The sequence below is a fragment of the Centrocercus urophasianus genome, unplaced genomic scaffold (assembly GCF_019232065.1).
Source record: "Centrocercus urophasianus isolate 14NV4802_14NV808 unplaced genomic scaffold, USGS_Curo_1.0 seq_25, whole genome shotgun sequence".
In the NCBI taxonomy this organism is placed as follows: domain Eukaryota; kingdom Metazoa; phylum Chordata; class Aves; order Galliformes; family Phasianidae; genus Centrocercus; species Centrocercus urophasianus.
In genome coordinates, this window is record NW_024884811.1 from 2,372,882 (window position 1) to 2,389,166 (window position 16,285).

Sequence of the window (16,285 nt, forward strand, 5' to 3'; positions counted from 1 at the left end):
CTAATAGAGCCCCAGATAACATAGTTTACTTTGCAGTGCTGGCACCCCTCAGTGCTGCATTGTACTTGTTTCAGGCTGAGGTTTTGTTTTCACTCTGTTAGAGATTCTTCAATGAAGTGCAGGTTGCAAGAGAGAGGAGTGTTTATATATTCACTGGTAGATTAAAACACTCTTACAGATGTTGAGAGTCTTAGGGTTTTCCTCTGGGTGGATCAGGGATAGCCGAGGTTAGGAATTAGCACTGAACTGCTTGAAGCTACAGAGCAAATTAGTGCCTTCAGACGTCTCACCTTAGAGTGTGTCAGTGTTTCCCATTGCCTGGCCTGTGCTTCAGACTGCGAACTGTGTGAAGCTTTCTAGAGTTTCTTTCTACCCTGATGCTTTTGTCTTTAGTGTTTTTCCTTGTCTTTAGAGTTCACATAGTCCAACCTGTTCTTTGCTTGTCCTGCTCTTTTCTTCTTTGGATTGGAGATTTGCTCTGAGTGGTGTGACACCTCTTTAATTCCTTCTGTTATAGAAGCCTGTGTTTTCTATTAACGCCATAATGTCAGTGCCTGATGATCTTTGCAGTGCACACGGTGTAGTTCCTCACAATGCCCTTTTGTGGTCAAGAAATGTTTAAGTTCATCACTTCAGACCTCCTTTGTAAAAGCAAGTGCAGCCAAGTGCTTAAAAGCCAACACAAGTATGGTGAAGCATATACTCTTGTCCAGGTTTCTCAGACCCTCACCTGGTGCTCGGATGAGGCAGCATTTTTCCCCTGTAGCTTTCAGCTTTTAGCCTTCAGAAGTTAAGTATGCTTGTAGGAAGAGCATTACCATGTGTGGTGGTTTGCTTTGTTTTGACAAGTGAAAACTGCTTCTAATGCAAATTGCTTGTGGCATATCATAGCTCAGGTGCATCCCTTCTCATGTAAGGTACAAAAGACACAAGCTCAGCTGCTTTGGGTGGAGAGAGACAGGGGCACATCAAGTAGCTGCTTTAGACCATGGCTTGGCAGAGCTCTGTGTTGACAGCTGACCATAAGAGAGGTCCTAAGGAGCTGTGCCTCCAGCTCTGTCCTCTGTGTGTGGTCCCACGGGGGAGAGGTAGGTACCCAGATCTTGGTGGCAGCAAGGATGTAGAAGTGAGTATGGTGGCTTTGACTGGTCTTCCAGCTGGGTGTGCTCTGAGGAAGAGGAGATGGCTATGTGGTTGGCTTGGCTCACAAAATTTCCCTGCATTAACTGCTGACCAGGAGCTTGACTGCTTTCAGAGATGAGTGCAAAACTGGAATTTAAATGCTGTTGTGGGCAAGACAGAGGCTGGCTGCTCTTCTATCACATGTAAATACTTGTAGCCCATCCCTACAAAGGCGCATCTGATTGCAGCCTACCTCATTTGATTAGCTCTTGGATCCATGCTGTTTTATTTCCTTAATATTACATCACAATTTTAAAGCTCTTTTGATCTTACAATGCCTTTTTTGTAGGGTACATCTTCCTTCTAGGAATGTTTCTGCAAATACTTGGCCTACAGCCTGGTTTGTTAGCATCTTTACCGTTCATCTGCAATGTTTTTATTCCTCAAGGATAACCTGGGGCTCAACTGAAATCACAGCTGCTTATTCACAGGCACCCTGGCAGTTGAAGGTATCTAAATACAGAGCAGAGAAGATAAAGTGAAGTAAGGGGCTCACTTCATATCCTTGGGGCCCAGAGAACAGCAATGTTGAATTCCTGGGCTAGATTTTAAGGTTCTTCAAAGCAAAAGCTTACGTACAACAAATTAATGACCTGAGTTTGTGAGGGAAGGAATCATGGTGAGACAGAATTAATTAGGAAAGGTTTTAGTTTACAAATAAGTTCATTTCATAATCCATTAAGAAAAGATGGAAGCCAGCAGGGACTGGCCAAGGAACTAAGAAGGGAAGCACTCTTCAGCCAGAAACTGGTATTCACCCTGCCTTTCACCCCCCAGCTGGTTTTTGTTAAAGTAACACCAGTACCGTCTGCACAGCAGTAGTGTGTAGGGGAAAAGTAATTACAGATTTTCGTATTGTGTACTTAACATAAAATACTTCCGGGCCAGATTCAGAACATGAATACCTGTTGTACAGAAGAATAAATTAAAGACAAAAGTTTTAGGTTAGGAGTCAAAGAATGGTCACAAAGCAGAGTAGTTGATAGTACAGTTTGAAAAGAGGGTTTTAATGTAGATCTAGGAATTGGATTATTTTTATATTCCCTCAGGAGCTTCTGTTTGTCTCTGCTGGTTTTACCTCAAAATTGAGATTTTTCCAAAGTGCTGGGTGTTGGATAATGTTGCCCTAGTTGAAGGCAATGGTAAAGTGCACTCCAACGTTCACACAACCCTGAACACATCTGAAATTTTTCAGCTTTGCACTGAGCTCCATGCAAAAAGCAATAAAATAAACAGGGTTTTATTTGTACTCTGGTAGTTTGTCTAGGAATAATTTGAGTGCATATATCTTCTGCTAGAAAATGATCAGAAGTCCTTAAGCAGAGGGAATTTAAAAACACTTAGTAAGGCAGTTAAAAAGTTGTGAATCATCTTGTTTGGCAGAACGAAATTCCAAATAGTTTTCTAACATACAGTAATTGAATATCTAACTACAGCGAGGGGCAGATGAACCCTAAGCATTATCTTTACAAATGCATGGGTTTCATCTGTGTGAGAACATGGAAACAAATTAACAGACGTAATTCAACAGTGTGTTCTGTTTTCTAAATGTGATTGACATGAAGTTCAAACTGATCTAGGAATCCTCTGTGGAAGTAGAAGGTGGCTGCAGGGCCTGTAGCACTGCTCCTGAAGTAAGCAATTGATGGTCTGTTTTGCCAGACTCTGCCTTCCCTGTGCTTCCAAGCTGAACTTAGAAGAGCTGAGTGGGAAGGAGGGTTGGAAGGGAGTAGTTTCCCTGAGTGGAATATAGCATTTTGGTTTTTCTGCTTTGCAATATGCTCAGTCTTTTCTGACCAGGAATGTGGGGAAAGAAGCCAGCTTCTGCCCACCTTGTTGTCCTGTGCTTTCTTTTCTGTGGGAACAGAAAGGTTTTCTGCTGCAGCATTGTTGGCTGTATCTGGGACACGCTCTGCATTCAGCCAGCCTGAAATCACTGTCCTACTAGATAGTGACTTTGTAATACAATGGAGAAGTGTAGTTTAAAATTTAAATGTTGGGCTACCAGTATGTGTTTGCTTGTGCACAGGGCTGTGTTTGCTGGCCTGGTCCAACACTGACCTGAGTCACTGAGTGCTTTGTGGTTTGACCCGTGTAGGACTGTCAGGTCTTCTGTGGGCAGCTTGGTTGGAGTGCACACAAAAGGACGTGCACAGAGGTTGGTCTCTGCTTCGAAATGTAGCTGCTGCCACAGAAGGACTCATGAAATGCACGTGAAACAATGGGGTCTATTTTAAAGTATGTAGAAGAATATAGTGGGCATTTTAAAGCACGTTCATCGGCACTCAGGATTCTTTTTTTGCACCCAGAGTGTATTTTTTTCCCTCTATTTTTTCCTCTATGTGAAAGCCTTAGATGATGACAAAGATGCTGAGGAGAGTTGGCTGCTCTTCTCGGATGCCTTTCTGAGAGTGCAAGAGCTCTCCATTCCTCTGAATAAGAAAGCGGGCAGAGGAGGTAGGAGACCAGCAAGGCTCGGCAAGGACCTGCTGGGCATACTGAGGGCAAAGAAAGGTGCGTACAAGCTCTGGAAATAAGGGTGTGTCACCTGAGAGAAATACAGGGATGCTGTCTGGATTCGCAGACGTGGGGTTGGGAAAACCAAGGCGCAAGTGGACTGAACTTGGCGAGGGATGTGAAAAACAATAGGAAGACATTCTACAGGTACATTGGCCAGAAGAGACAGGCCAAAATTATGTACCTCCTCTGGTAAATGTGAAAGGAGAACTGGCTTCAACAGATGAAGAGAAGGCTGAGGTACTGAATGAGTTCTTTGCCTCGGTCTTCAGTGGCAGCCAGGATTCTAATGTTTCTCACGTCCCTGAGCCCTGCATCCCTAAAGCTCTTGGTGGGGGCTGGGGTGGTAAATCTGCCCTCACTGTAAGGGCAGAGCAAGTCCGAGATTGCCTCATGAGACAGCATGTGTACAGATCTATGGGGCTGGATGGCGTGCATCCCAGGGTTCTGAAGGAGCTGGCTGAGGTGGTTGCCAAGCTGCTCTCCGTCATATTTGGAAATTCGTGGCTGTCAGGTGAGGTCCTGGATGACTGGAGGAAGGGTCACGTCACTCCCATTTACAAGAAAGGGAGCAAGGAGGGCCTAAGGAACTACAGGCCGGTGAGTCTCAGCTCTGTGCCTGGGAAGATCATGGAGCGGATCCTCCTGGACAACATGCTTGATCACATGAGGAATGAGCGTGTGATCCAACACAGCCAGCACGGCTTCACCAGGGGAAGGTCATGCTTAACCAGTCTGGTGGCCTTCTATGATGGAGTGGTGGCATCAGTGGACAAGGGGAAGGTGACCGATGTAATTTACCTGTATTTGAGCAAGGCTTTTGACGTGATTCCCAACCACATTCTTATCTCCAAGTTGGAGGGACGTGGATTTGATGGGAGGACTACTTGATGGATGAGAAATTGGTTGAAAGGCCACAAACAGAGGATAGTGATTAATGATTCTATGTCCAGGTGGAGGCTGGTAACTAGTGGCGTCCCCCAGGGATCTTGGGACCGGTGCTCTTTAACATCTTTATCAATGACATTGATGACAGAATTGAGTGCACCCTCAGCAAGTCTGCTGATGACACCAAGCTGAGTGGTGCAGTTGACACAATGGAAGGAAGGGATGCCGTTCAGAGGGGCCTTAACGGACGTGAAAGGTGGGCCTGGGTGAACCTAATGAAGTTCAACACAGCAAAGTACAAGGTTTTGCATTTGCACCAGAGGAATCCCAGCCATTTATACAGACTGGAAGGAGCAGTCCTGGGGAGCAGCCCTGCAGAGAAGGACTGGGGGGTCCTGATGGATGAAAAGCTTAACATGAGCCAGCAGTGTGCTCTTGCGGCATGGAAAGCAAATGGTATCCTGGGTTCCATCAGAAGAGGGGTGGCCAGCAGGGACAGGGACATGATTGTCCCTCTCTACTCTGCTCTTGTGAGGCCCCATCTGGAGTAATGTGTCCAGGTCTGGAGCCTGCAATGCAAGAAAAACAGAGAGCTGTTGGAAGGGGTCCAGAGGAGAGCCACAAAGATGATCGGGGGGCTGAAGCACCTCTCCTACGAAGACAGGCTGAGGGAGCTTGGCTTGTTCAGCCTGGAGAAGAGAAAGCTGTCGGGTGATCTCATTACAGTCTTTCAGTACCTAAAGGGAGCCATAAACAGGAGGTGAGTCAACTCTTTGAACGGATAGATAACAGCAGGACAAGGGGAAATGGTTTTAAGTTGAGGGAGGGAAGATTTAGGTTGGACATCAGGGGGGAAGTTATTTACTATGAGGGTGGTGAGGTGCTGGAACAGGCTGCCCGGAGAGATTGTGGATGCCCCATCCCTAGAGGTGTTCAAGGCCAGATTGGATGGGGCCCTGGGCAGCCTGGTCTAGCATTAAAATGGGGAGGTTGGTGGCCCTGCATGTGGCTGGGGGTTGGAGTTTCATGATCCTTGAGGTCCCTTCCAACCCAGGCCTTTCTGTGGTAGAGTACAAATACATGCTCATACAGTGTCAGCAAGAGTAGAATACTAATGTCAAACAAGACATGAGAATATTTGTTTACTTTGAATTTTATGTGTCTGTATTTTTATATTTTAACTTATGTTAGTCATAAAATCATAGAATCATATGCATTGGAAGGCACCCTTAAAGGCCATCTAGTCCATCTCTCCTGCAGCGAACAGGGAGGCCTATAGCTAAGTCAGGTAGTTCAGAGCCCTGTCCAGCCTGACCATGAGTGGCTGCAGGGATGGGGAATCCACCACCTCTCTGTGCCACTTCTTCACCACCCTTGTAAAAAACTTCTTCCTCAGATTCAGTCTAAATCTTTCATCCTTCAGTTTGAAACCATTTCCCCTTGTCCTGTCACGACAGACCCTGCTAAAAAGCCTGTCCTCTTTTTACTTGCAGCCCCTCTTTAGGATTTATTTATTTTAAATGTCAAATGAACAAGGTGACTCCTTTCTTTTAATTAATGGATGCATGTCAGAATGAGAGTTAATTTCTTTTTTAATGTGCCTTGTTGTGGAACTTTTCTGACCTCTGTATGTAAAAAGTTCATTCCCAGGCTTCTTAATTCCTGCATGTGTTTTTTATACACCAACATAAAGTGTGTAGTCAGTGAGAGCAAAATACTGAATGGCATTTTCAAGACAAATCAGTAAGAATGTTAATGTGTAGTGTGAATGTAATTCTGGAAAAGCTTTTTTTTTTTTTTTTTTTCGGTTCTCTTTCTCTTTTTTTGTCCTTCCAGTAAAGGCATACGGCCTATTTTTATTTGTATCCAGCTGTTTCCAGATGATGATGTATATACTGTTTACTTTGCTGTAGTGGAAGCTGAAGACTTTTCTTCACTTTACCTGTTTGGTTGTGATGTTGCACTAAACACAACTGTAAGGTTGCTAGTGACAGGTTAAAAAAATCTTGGCCATCTGATGCAAAGTGCAGATTTGGTATGAACTTGCTCTGCTGGTTCAGATTGTTTAAACATGTGTAGGTTAGCTCTGTGCCAGCAGTCAGATTAGGTGTTGTCTGTGTTCCTGCTGCTGCTGACATACAGTGGGCATAGAAAGCACAAAGCCAGTGTAAACTGTGTCTTCTGTGCTCTCATTACACGACAAAATGAGATTGTGTGACTGTGCCTGTTATTGATGTGGCTTGATGCATGGTGACTTGCAAATGGTCTTGCTGCCAACTGCATTTAAATGAGAGATTACTGTCCTTTCAGGCTTGCCTTTAAATAGACTGAAAAAAGCAGCTTATCGCTCACTAAGCTACACTGAAGGAAAAATTAGTGGATGCTTTTTCTTTTGTCTCATTCTGTTCATTTTTACTATTTGCATTCATTTGGGGGCTTTCTTACTTTTGGCTGAATTTTGAGTTCCAGCAGCAAAGCCATAGGGGAAACCATCTGCTTACTTGTGATGATATAAAGGGTCTGAACTTCTCAGTTTGGCACTAGAATATAGTTCTGCAGTGGATCATCATTTGATTTATAGTATATTTATGTGCCTCTTGATCTTCTTTTATGAGCTCAGTAACCTCATACTGATACTTTCCCCTATCATCACTTTATAGAATAGTGCAGCAGCATACCATGGAAGTCTTAGGAGATATCTGCATGCCAGCCTTACGCATTTATGCCTGCATCCTCACTGCATGGCATAATGCATGTTGTGCTCAGATTCTCTTTCAATCTTGTTGAAATGCAGGCTTTTAGTACATTTGTTTCTGACATCTTTGTTTGAGATAGCACTTTGCAGCAGGGTTGAAATTAATGCAAACAGGAGTATCTTACAGAAATGGAGAGGCTGAGGAGAGCATTTTGTTATAATGAGATAATGTCGCAGAAAATAAGGAACTGAGGAGCACCTGGGTTTTTTACATGAATTGAATTAATTGCCCCCATATGTCTAAAAACATGCTTCTTTTCTGTGGAAAATGTGAGAGATCATTCAGCTGTGCAGAACAGCATAGAGATGTGCAGACAGATAAATGACATAACCTGCTGCCACATTTGTTCTTTTTAGTGGAATTGAAGCTTACACGTGAACTTGGGAGGAGGCAGAAGGTGTGACTAATTTTGTAGCACCAGCTATAGGAGGATGCCTTTTCCTGCAGGTTCAGAGACTCCCATGACAGCCAATGTACTCCAGTTTGTAATTAAAGGAGGAGCATTGCAATGAGTTTGAAAAGCCATGTAGTCTAAGGCTTGATCTCCTATTAAAACCTGACTGAACAAAACACTACCCTTTACCTCCTCTCCTATTCAAAATAAATAAAAAGCATCCAGCCTAAGGGGCATTAACCTCTGTTAGAGATCAACTTGCGTGTGAAAACACTGGTACAGAAGCAGAGACTGCGCTGAATTATTTAGTGCAGCCCTCTGGCAAGTCCCTGGCCATTACATTTCGCCCTGTTAACTGTGTACAAGACCAAGGACTTGTGAGACCAGGCATTTTAGCTCCTTGAAAAGCTGAAGTACTGCCAGCTGTGGAGCAGGTAGAGACCAAGCGGGAGCTGCCTTGGTCAGAAGTTCCCAGGAGTGTGCATGGGGTGAGGGCCTGCAGGGATCTTGAATGGCAGGTGAGACAAAACCTTTGTTAGGGAAATATCTCCAGTAGTACTGGTCCTCCCCTGACCTTCCATTTTTTGTCTTGGAGGAACAAACTTCTGTCATCTGTTAGGACATAACTGAATGCTTTATTTTTTGCAGTTTATTTAGCCAAGTGAACTAGTTGATATTCCATATTAAAAGAGGTAGGTGTGTTGCTCATCATTAAGGAATTTCTCTGTTAGGGCTTTTGTTCTCAGGGTTGTGCTGGGACCTTGCTAGAAGCATCCTACAGACTGCAGTCAGAGACCTCAGTCAGCCCCTTTTTTGTCGCTTTTCTGGCAAGAGCTGAGAGCAGTCAGCAGGACTCCCTCCTGCTGTCCTGCCCTGACTGCAGCTGGGGCAGAGCCTTCTGCTGTGCCCGGAGGTTTCTGTGCAAATACTTTCTCTGCACTTCTCACAAAGCTACCTCATACTGAGAAAGAGCTTACAAATCTTGGTGCGTAAAGGTCCAGTTGTTTCGAGAACTTCCTGTTCACACACACAAATGCAGAAGAGTGACTCTTTTCTGCTGGGAATGAGTGAGGTTCTCATGGTGGTGGTGAAATTTTCCCATTGTATATCAGTAGAGGATCTGGCTCTCTCAAAGCACCATTATGTGCATATTTAATTTGAATACAAATGCCTACATGTATACTTCTGGGCAATGTGTAACACTGTTTTGATTATTACTGTACCATTGCGTGCTGTGTCTACACTATATGTGGAGTTGCAAGTGTTGTTATTATAGATATAAAACAAATGAATTATTTCTGTTGCTCCTTATTCTCAATAGTTCAACTGGGAGAAATGATTTTTCTTTTGTTTACTATGTTATTAGATATATATATTAGATAAATATATATAATGCCTACAAAGAAACATTTGGCCTTTATCTCCCATTTTATTTTCACTTTGCTCTTCCTCTGTAGCCTTGAATTTTATTGCACTGCTTTAAAATAGGCCTTAGACTTTCTTCAATAAGTCAGTCATATTAACTGCAGTCTGGCTATAAGAACTGCCTGGTGAATGTTACAGAAATACCACTGAACATTAGGAAAGGCACACTTACTACTTTGTCCGTGTGATTTATGACTTAGGTAATTTCTTTTGTGTTAAACAACCGCTGTTGTGTTAACAGTTTCTCTATTGCTGCTTCGTCATCTTAGCATCGTCACAAAATCATAGAATGGACTGGGTTGAAAAGGGCCACAATAATCATCTATTTTCAACCCTCAGAGCAGGCTGCCCAGAGCCACATCCAGCCTGGCCCCAGGGATGGGGCATCCACAACCTCCTTGGGCAACCCGTTCCAGTGCTTCACCACCCTGTGTGAAAATCTTCCTCCTAATATCTAACCTAAACCTCCCCTGTCTTAGTTTGAAACCATTCCCTCTTGTCCTATCATTATCCACTTACATTAACAGCTGTTCCCCCTCCTGTTTATATGGTCCCTTCAAGTATTGGTTGTTGCAGCTAAGCTTTATTACAAAGATCATTGAGTCTCAGTGGCTGCTCTGGGAAACTATCATGCCCCTCCTCTTACCTAAGCACAGTAAAATATATTTAAAAAATTGACCTATATATTTTAAAAATTGACCAAATTGCAAGATTTTATGAAGTGAGCCTTTTGAGCACTGAATAAATGTTGCAATGCATTTATGTTCAGATACAACAAAGCAGACCACCCAGTCTTGAAAAAAGTGTGTGAAAATGAGGCTGTTAGTGACTTAGATTCTCACATCTTTCATTTTGTAGTGTTATAAATTACATTATCTCATGACCTTATGTTTGGTGCATCACTGTTGAGGTCTTGTCTTACAACTGTTTAAGTTGGACAACAGTTTCAATGCACTGGCTTTAATTACCTGAAGTGAACATGATTCTGAGACTGCCTGTTACATTGTAGTGGCAGCTGACATGGGGGATAAAAGTCCCCTTACTGCAGGCAACAGATGGTGACTCACATTCACTTTTAAGATGCTGGGACTTGCATTTTTTGGAAAAAAAGAAAAAGAGCCTTTTTATACCTCTTTGCATAAATATTTTCCTTAATGCATGTAACAGTGAGGTCTGCTTGTTCTTTTGTACTTACAGATAATATTCTTGAAAGCGCTGTGTTCATACACAATTTCCTAAGCTATTATGTTGCTTATAATAGTTCATAAAGACATGAGTATGTATACTAACTATATCTCAGAATGGAAGTAATTATTTCTATGGTAAAAGACTGCTGGGAACATAGATTTACGCATGCTGTGTATAGAAGAATACGGTTCAGTTGTTAAATGTTCAGCATTGTCTAACATGAAGGGCTGGGCCTGGCAGACCACTGGAGATGTAGTTTTGCGTTCTACCAGCTTTGCTAGAGCTGGTTGCTAGTGAAGAAAGAGATATTATCTAAATGAATTTGGAAAGGAAGTATCTCTACTTGGGTAAAGGGCGGATTAAGAAAGCATGGTGACGTGCAGCAGGGATCAGACACCACCATCTCTCTGTTGCCTGTGCCGCTTGCCTGGGTGCTGCCATGCCTCTGTCTCAAGGTACCTACATTCTCCTCTCCCTTATGCTGGATGCCTTGCTGGGATGTTTACCCAGTCCCTCCACAGAGTCTTTGTGCAGAACAAGGGCAAAGCCTGTCCTGTTGACTGTTAAGCACCCTGGAGAAACCAAATAAAAATATACAGCCAAAAAACCTATATGGTGGCTTGCAGCTGTAAATCCCATTAAAATCAATCCCACACCTTCCTTGTCTTCTTGGTGTCACTATCAGGGCAGCACTTTGAGTGATTATGAAAAGTATGCTTCTCTTCACAGTTCCCAGAGATATCAAACCTGCCACTCAACTGCTCACAGCTTTAACGCATTTGAAGTACGACTGTCATTTCTCTAAATGCCCTTGCAGCTGCTACTACAGCTCCTTGAACCTGTCCTGTGCACAGGGCCTGCAAAATTTGCAGGATGCTGCTTTGTTTTTCACTTAAGGAACCCAGAATAATAGTCTTGGCTATCTTTACACAAGTGGCAAAACTCTTCGTTTATGCACAAAGGGATTCTCCCATGCTCTTTAAATAAAATGACAAGGACCTAAAGTTTATCAGTTTTTTTTTTTTGTTTTTGTTTTTTTTTTAAATTATTTAATAGGAGGTCCATGCAGCAAACCAGGTGGTTAACAAGAATTGATTGACAAGAATCTCTAGAGACTTTTGTGTAAGCTTTCTGCAGCCAGAGGTGTTAATGTGGCTCTGAAGTTCTTGGCTGTTACCAGCCTAGATGTTAATTGAGAAATCTCCTGATTCAGTGTGGTGTATAAGTAAAGCATAGGTACTTGTATAGGGTATAAATGTAAGTAAAGTAACTGGCAGGATCTCAGTAGAAGTGCTGCCTGTATGTAAATTTACTTTCCCTAGAAGTCAAAACTGACAGATTCAGCACTATATAAACTTAAAAAATCGTCCATAGCATTGTCAAGAGAAACCAGCCATGACCAAGGACAGTTTTATTTTTTATTTATTTCTTATTTTTAAATTCTGAAAATTTGTTACAGCAACAATCTGCCCCAGCATCGTATTGACAAAGCAGGCATGACCAAGGATTGTTTAATTCATTTCTTATGTGTTTATTTTATTATTGTGCCTCCTGGCTGGTGTCACGGGCCCTTCCTGATGACCTTGGCTGGCTGGCTGGAGTTGTGGCCCCTGCCTGCCTGCCTTGCCTGGTTGACTGGAGCTGTGGCCCCTGTCTGCCTGCCTTGGATGGCTGGCTGGACCCGTGGCCCCTGTCTACCTGCATTGCCTTAGCCTGCAGCACTGGGTGCAGGTTGGGGTGCCACTCCATAAGATGCGAGGAGAGGGTGTCCACAGGAGGGCTCCAGAGATGGAGGAGGATCTGAGGGCACAGTGTTTGAGGAGCAGCTGAGCACCGTGGCTGTGCTCAGCCCAGAGCAGAGCAGGTTGAGCGCAGCCCTCATGGCGGCTGCAGCTCCTCCCAGGGAGCGGAGGGCAGCGCTGAGCTGTGCTGCCTGGTGACAGCGACAGGGCCCGAGGGAACGGCATGGAGCTGTGGCAGGGGGCCCCAGGGGCGGCTGGGGGTCAGGGAAAGGGCCTGCACCAGAGAGCGGTGGGCATGGAATGGGCTGCCCCAATGGGCAGTGGGCACGGCCCCGAGATGCTGCAGATGAAGGACTGTCTGATTTAGGTGGTCCTCTGCGGAGTGAGGGGTTGGACTTGCTGATCCTTGGGGGACCCTTCCGACTGCAGATATCCATACCATCCTAGGATCATAGAATTGCCTGCATTGAAAAGGACCTCAATGATCATGTAGTTTCAACCCCCCTGCTGTGTGCGGGATCGTCAACCACCAGACCAGGCTGCCCAGAGCCACATCCGGCCTGGCCTTGAGTGCTTCCAGGGAGGGGGCATCCACAACCTCCTTGGGCAACCTGTGCATCACCACCCTCTGTGTGAAAAGCTTCCTTTTAATATCTAATCGAAACCTGCCCTGTCTCAGTTTAAGACCATTCCCCCTTGTCCTAGCACTGCAACCCTCATAATCAGCCATTCCCCTCCTCTTTATACGCTCCCCTCAAGTACTGGAAGGCCCTGGAGCCTTCTCTTTCCAAGCTAAACAAGCGCAGTTCCTTCAACCTTTCTTCATAGGAGAGGTGCTCCAGCCCTCTGATCATCTCAGTGGCCCTCCTCTGTAGCTACTCCAAGAGGTTTTCTTGTTATTAGACGATGCCTTAACATATACGAAAAGAAAACAAAACAATCGATCAATCAAACAAACTAACAAAAAGACAAAAAAACACCCAGTTATTTGTGTCTCTGAAAATTTGTTACGGTCAGAATCTGCCCCAGCATTGTGTTGACAAAGCAGGCATGACCGAAGATTGTTTAATTCGTTTCTTATTTGTTTATGGGCTGGCTCAGGAAAGAAGTGATACATCTCTTATAGCAGCCATAAAAACTTTTGCAAAATTCAGTGTTATTAACATTTGGTGATACTCTTGTTATCATGTGTTATCACTACTGAACGTCTGGCAGGAAAATCTGGAGGAATGTCGATTAAGAAAGTGATAACAATCTGCGAAATAGACACAATTGTACCAGCACTGCATATGTACTGTGGCTGTAGTCCTCTCTGTCAAGCACATGTATTACTGTCTAGGTGCATCGCAGTCCTTTCTTTATTGTATGTGTGAATATGCAAGGATATAGACTGTCTGCTATACATACAACATCTGGGATCATTATATTAATAATAAAATAATTGCAGTAAAATATTTAGAAGAGTTTTCAAAGATAGGAAAGGAGTTGATCGAACATAATACGAAGTTCTTCTTGTTGCCTTCAATTCTATGGGTTCCATTTCCACTGCAGTCCATAGGTCACTCATGCCATTAACCGAACCAACGCTTTATACTCAAACCCACCATTAAGTAGACGTAATTCTAAATTAAAGGAAGACTGAAGTAAAGGAAGAGGTGCTTAAGTATTAAGATTTAAATGTGACATTAGCTTCCTTTTGAAGGCTGAAGTTCAGAGGGGAGGATGAGGAGGGCTGACATAGGACAGAGCATGGAGGGATGAGTGCTTTGCACAGCAGTGCGAGGCTACGAGAGGGTAAGAAGGGGAGATGTAAACGTACCAAGGTGAGAATAAAAGAGAGATTTTGAAACTAGAGAAAAAAACACAGTGGCCTAAACAGGAAAGTGAAACAGGAATGTTTAAAAGGGGCAGTAAAAACAAAGGCTCTGAAATTAACCATTTTGATATGAGGATGTCTAAAAATAGGATGGATGTGATGGCAAATTGGAAGTGCTGTTGAAGATGACAGGAACTTGTATTTTGCAAAGTAAGTGATCCAGCATCAAGAATTATGCAGCCTAGCATTTCACTATGAAAGTAACTTAATTTTGTCTTTGAGATCTGTCTGGTAGTAGATGGTTTAATCCTCTTTTTGAATCACATGGCATTTTCCATTTCATTTGGAAAATTCATTTTTGCCTTTTTTCCCTAAAATCTTTCCTTTAATTATTAGTAACTTCTTATTCTGGAGAGTTGTAAGGTATGGATTACGATTTTTGTATCCTCATGAGCTTTCTGCCTTATTCCCTGTATTTTTTAACTCCACACTTCATAAGTTAAGGAGTCGTGAAACTGTAAACAGTAAGCAAAGGGATTAGTGTTTCTTAAGCATTCCTCTCTCTTCATTGAGTCTAAACTGACATTTTTATTTTTAGGATCAGTGCAAAACAGCTACAATTTGAGCTTGATTTTTTTTTTTTTTTTTTTTTTAATTTAAAGAATAGACTCATAAAATTAGAAATGCTACCACAGAATATTTCCCTTATTTCTTGCATTTGTTGTGTGACAGCTGACTGTCTGGCTTTGTAGTTGTGCAAGTGGTACAGATGTGGTCTGTAAGTGATGTTCCATGTGGAAGAAAGCAGTGTCCTCCTGTGCACCAGGCTGCTCACAACAGAGCTCATACTGGAGTAATCCTTGGTGCAGCCCAATCCGAGCTATGTTTGGGATTTACTCTTTCTGTATTCCTATAGTATATATAGAATATAGTATATATTATATACTATATATAATATATAGTATTACATATAGTATTATATTACATATTACATATGTAATATTATTGTAATATGTATTACAATAGTATTATAGTATATACTATATATATATAGTATTATATATATACATGGTATTATAATATATAATACTATATATATATAGTATATAGTATATAGAATATATATTCAACTGATAAAAAAGGCTGATTGCACCTAACATAAAAAGATGATAATGATTTTTAAAAAGGGTGGTAAATTACAAATATTAGTAGAAGTAAGAGAAGCAATTCTACGTATAACAGCTTAAAAACCAAAAGCGGTTAGGAGAAAATGCTTGGCTAGTTATAGTAGCAGTTCAGGCTGAAAAGAGATACATGTCAGATTTTGAGATGACAGGCATGTTTGCTCTCAACATTCAGCTCTGAAAATGGTATGCATCTAACCTTGCAAGAACAGTCCTATTTAAGGAAGATTTTGTGTGACTGAAAGTCATTTCTGCCACTTCAGCCCCATACACTCATTTGTAATGGAAAGGAAAAAAAAAAAATCAGGATTGGTGTTGTTTGGAGTGACAGTGCAGAATCCTTAGGAAATGTGGTCGAAGATGAGGTGTTTCAGGGGACACCATGGTCTCCCTGTGGAGAGGTGAGCATGCAGACCATGGGAAATACTGTGCAGTGCTGCAGGATGCTGGTGGCTATGGGGATGATGAAACAGCTGAGTGCTTCTTTTTCCAAAGCCATGAGAAGTTATTCAGCATGTTTGAGCAAAGAGACTCATCTGTTGTATGATGAACACGGGAAGGAGCCTGGTGCCTGTCAGAGCAGTTGGCTGTAACTGTGCCTTTCAGCCGTGGAAATTTCTATGGTGGCACAGAGTGCTTTGATGCTGGCTTCTGGCATGCTGCTCTTTGCAGGCGATAGAGCTCATTCTGTGGTAAGTGCATAGTGTAGGGGTGGCATAAGCATCATTTGGGAGAATAAAAGGGTGAAATATTCTTCTGCATTACGTTTTCCGAAAAACTCCGGTTCAGACAGTTACAGAGCAATCGTGGTAGTGAGGAGCAGTGTTGGAGCAAGCTGTCCTCTGCCTTGAGGAAATACGGCTTCATCTGAATTTCCTCCTGTAGACATGTCAGACACCTCTTATTGTTTGGTGCTTCTCAGATCCTTTTCCTGCTTTTTTTTGTTCTTTTTTGAAGCCATTGTATGGCAGGTTTTTCTTGGCTGGTTGCTCTGTTTACTATAAAGAAAACAAAATATCGAAAAACACACTTGGGCAGATATCTGGGAACTACCATTGGTAGAATTACATCAGTACTATTGTTTTGTAATTGAAGTCTAAAGTATTTCAAGCACTCCTGATTTTAATTCTTTTTTTAACACGAGTGCTTTTGTAAATAGTAAAACACTCAGATTCATTGACTTGCTTGCTCTG

At 42.7% G+C, this 16,285-nt stretch overlaps 1 protein-coding gene across 7 annotated transcripts in view; it reads left to right on the plus strand.

Annotated features, from left to right (window-relative positions):
- The window catches only part of ARHGEF28 (Rho guanine nucleotide exchange factor 28), a 127,349-nt gene that overhangs the window by 11,109 nt on the left and 99,955 nt on the right, over positions 1 to 16,285 (plus strand). The window contains exon 1 of one of the 7 annotated variants that reach the window (XM_042825672.1): positions 8,023 to 8,171. The exons of the other annotated variants lie outside the window; for them this stretch is intronic. The gene's annotated coding sequence lies outside the window, so the exon portion shown is untranslated. Of the gene's footprint in view, positions 1 to 8,022; positions 8,172 to 16,285 lie in introns of those variants that run through there. 7 annotated transcript variants of the gene reach the window in all.